Source organism: Mytilus trossulus, chromosome 9 (assembly GCF_036588685.1).
Source record: "Mytilus trossulus isolate FHL-02 chromosome 9, PNRI_Mtr1.1.1.hap1, whole genome shotgun sequence".
Taxonomy (NCBI): Eukaryota; Metazoa; Mollusca; class Bivalvia; order Mytilida; family Mytilidae; genus Mytilus; species Mytilus trossulus.
This window is the reverse complement of record NC_086381.1, coordinates 58,713,428-58,717,773: the sequence shown is the minus strand read 5'-3', so window position 1 is coordinate 58,717,773 and position 4,346 is coordinate 58,713,428.

Sequence of the window (4,346 nt, the reverse complement as noted above, 5' to 3'; positions counted from 1 at the left end):
TGTTATGAATATCCCTTTTATGAGGGGTCACTATATAAGTTATAATATAATTTTTTGGCAAAAACACTTCAAGTACAAAAGGGCTAATATTTTCACAAAGAACTATAATATTTGGTATTAAATGGTCAAAACGTGCCTAAGAATTTTGTAATATTCCTGGACTTAAACCATGTTAACACATTTACCTAAACAGTTTAATATCATTCAAACCGATAAGTGGACCAATCCCTCTTTTAGAAAAGTTGTTTAAAATATAATGCATTTCTCCTCTTTTTGAGTAAAACATTCTAAGTTGTCTAAGTAGCACTATACAAATCCTTAGTATTTTTATTTTATTTTCTACATCAGAAAACATGGTAAAATGACCCATTCAAGGCCCTTGTCTGAGGGAAGGTTGTTCCCAACCTGACAATAACAAACATATGTCAAAGTACGGCCTTTTACACAGAGCTTTGATCCACACCAACCAGCAACCTATAAGGGACCACAACTTAGTATTGTACACAATTCGAACAGGAAAACCAACGGCTGAACGACAGGTCCTTCAATAAACCTGGACAGGTGCACAAACCTGCAGCGGGTATGATCGTCACCATACATTATAATTGCAGTTGAAGGCAAATCCTTCAGAAGTTCTTTGTACTTTATTTTAACAACGAACATTTTTATAGGGAATACAAGTTAGGGGGAAAGAAACCAACGTTTTGTTCTGTACTGGTATTTCCGGTTATATATTTATATCGGAGCACTCCCAGGTGAAATAAATTGGTTTCATGCTGAAACAAATATTCTTGCAGATATTTCCAGTGTTGTGGGGTACTGATAGGTTTAAAATCGTTATATAAAGGCTAGACTGTGATTTTATAAACAAATGTTGCGATCTTTTTATAATATTTACAAAAAAAACGGTGCGGGAAATGGACATGATTTCATTTCCGGATGCGGGAAGCGGTAATATAATAAAAATAAAAAAAATCTGTTTTGAAAAAAATAGGCGCGGGCGGGTCCGTCGAACAAGGAATCAAATTGGTGTGGCCTAAACTAATAATAACTTAATCCCATCAAATTGCGTCATGTTCAATAAAAATGACCGGTCCACATTAACATAAGTAAAAGGGGTAAACTGGGAAGGGAGAAAATGTAAGATATTAAAAGTTCAGTTTTTTGCACTAACAAGTAAAAATTTGTCAGTTTTTGGATCTTTCATTTATGTATGTATGGCAATACAAAGTTTGGGCTTCAAAAGTCCACATATTTATTGACTTTATACAGACAATTCGTCCTTTTAAAACATAAACTGTTTCAGAAACAATACGTGACTACAAAGTAAAATCATTTCTCAAAACACTGCAAAAATTTTCCTTTCGATTGGTATAGTAGTATTGTCAAAAAGTGCGTTGAAATGTACAGAAGTATAGCAAACATCGAATTCCCTCACACAATCTTGTTAAGAACTATAATAAACTGGAATTATTATCATTGTATGGTCGATTAACAACAAGTAATCAATCAAATGAGTACAGTCGATTGCATTGAGTGTATATGTAAACACGATGGGTAAGTTTGTCCTGCGAGAAAACATTCGGTACTGGTGATTCGGTACTGGCGGGTGCTGGTGATCGTTGAAAAAATGTAAACAAAGACGGAAATGATGATTTTTGACGTTTTCTCTATTTCTTATGGGTTCATAGGCTAACTATTAAAAGGTTGACCCTCTAAACTGTTTCAGTAAGCCTAACACAAAAGGGCTAATTTTCAGAAAATCTAGAATTGAAAAAATAAAACAAAAATGCGCATGGAGCTTGCTTTCTATACCCAAATCCAAACGACAAAATTATTTTGTGAAAAAAAAGCGCACTTTAATTTATTTTTTGCATTTTCTCAGTTTATTCATGTCCTGAAACTGTGCTGGTGGGTCCTGATATGGTGCTCGTGATTTGGGTAAAAAGTTTATCATATTTGAAACAAATGTTACAAAATCAATAAAATTTGGCTGATAATTGTATTCAATAGGATCTGTAACTCTATTTTTTACTTTTGTGCATCCATTTTGCTGTTTTATAAGCATTTTCAAATAATTGTTACTTAAATGGACAACATCTTCCGTCCAATATCAGATGAACACTATCTTATTATAATAGTTTTACTTAAGATATTAAATGCTTGGATTGGTGATTCTCTACATAATATGTTAATTTAAACAGTTTTAAAAGGTGCTTAAAGTTAAGCGACATCTATAAGAGGGATTCTTATATTGACATTTGGTTTGACTGGTTTATTTCAGTTAAATATGCGTTCCACACACCCCTCGCAACTCCATCCAACCAACCCCTCATCCTTTCCTCCTTCATTAGTACAGTGGTGTAACAACACTATAAAAATAACACATAGCTGAGAGGGTGATAGAGCAGATTGTTACCCCGAGAAAACATTGTCAACTGAGGCGAAGCCGAGGTTGACAATGTCTTTTCGAGGGTAACAATCTGCTCTATCACCCTCTCAGATATGTGTTATTTAATTTATTATACTGAATGTTCTGTTATTACTGTCGATTAAATTTTAAATTCAAAGTAATAAACTATGACATCTTGTACATAACCATCCGAATTTAATAAAGCGCACACTTGATCAAACGTCTCCGTGAAGGGTAATAGAGTCTTTGCCATAGGATAGAGTCGTATTTAATAAAGCGCACACTTGATCAAGCGTCTCTGTGAAGGGTGATAGAGTTTTTGTCATAGGAAAGAGTCGTGTTTAATAAAGCGCACACTTGATCAAGCGTCTCCATGAAGGGTAACACAGTAAATTGACACCCTCGTATTAGCCAATTAAAATCTGGCATTTTGACATGAAGTATAATAAAACAATTTATCACATAAATAATAACATTAAGACACAAATTATTGAACAACGCATACTCGCACTAGCTACTGAAAGCTAGTTCAAAGCCGCTATATCAACTAGTTACCGGTAGATAAACCAAGTTCTCTTAGATGAAAATCTCAATCGTACCAATCATAAAATTTCGAAATATTAAATTCACATTTTAATGTTTGATATAGCAGAACTTTAAAAGTGTGCAGTGAATATGTGCTCACAACAGTTATTTCATAACTATGTATAAATCAGACATTATAAAAGCATTTGGAAGATACCAAGAAGTATTTTACAGTTCAATCTAATGATCATGAAGGGATGGAGATTGCATGGAAGTTAACATAGTTAACATAAGAAGAAATTGATAGTATGTTTTGGAGTAAGACTTTAAAATACTTCTTATTATCTTCCAAATGCTTTGGTGAGCCATGTTAATTTGTCGTGTGAATAAAGAGCTAGTACCCCGCATTGCGAATCGTTCCCAAAGACATAATCCCACTCGAAGCCATTTGCCAATATTTATCTGCAAAGGTACAAAAACTATCTTCATATTTCCCGGCATCTTCTTTTCTGATTTATTTACGTGACAGGATTATTATCCTAGTAACCGGTGTTACCAATGTATATATTGAACAAAAGTTAAAAAACTCAGCAATACTATATTTATTGTGTGTGTCAGTTTATTTAGTCAAAACAAAACCACGGTGGGTATGGTTGTCCTGCGAGAGAACGTACTGTGCTGGTGATTCGGTCCTGACGGGTGCTGGTGATCAATGAAAAAATGTAAACAAAGACAAAAATGATGATTTTTGACGTTTTCACTCATAAAAAATGGAAGAAAATAGTTGAGATTTTTCAATTTCGTTTCTTATGGGTCCATATATAAACCATTAAAAAATTGACCCTCTAAACTGTTTCAGTAAGCGTAACACAAAAATGCTCATTTTCAGAAAATCTCGAACTGAAAAAATAAAACAAAAATGCTCATTGAGTCCGCTTTCTATACCGCAATCCACACGACAAAACAATTTTGTGAAAAAACATTGCAATTTATCAAAATTTAGCATTTTCTCAATTTATTCATGTCCTGATACTGTGCTGGTGGGTCCTGTCATTGTGCTGGTGGGTCCTGATACGGTGCTGGTGATTTTGGATAAGAAGTTGGTCATATTTGAAACAAATGTTACAAAATCAATACAGTTAGCCAGATAATTGTTGCCAACAGGATCTATAACTCCTATTTCAGCTCTTGTGCATCCATTTGGCTTTTAACATGTGTTTTCAAATGATCTGAACTTGTATTACATAATAACATAAAAGGGCAACATCTTTCGTCCAATATCAGATAACAATATAGTATCTAAAATAAGTTAAAAATTCCACAATACTATATAATTCATTTTATGTGTCGATTTGTTCGAAAAAAGTCGAAAAGAAGAGACTTTTATTAATGTCATGGTTATCTGTCG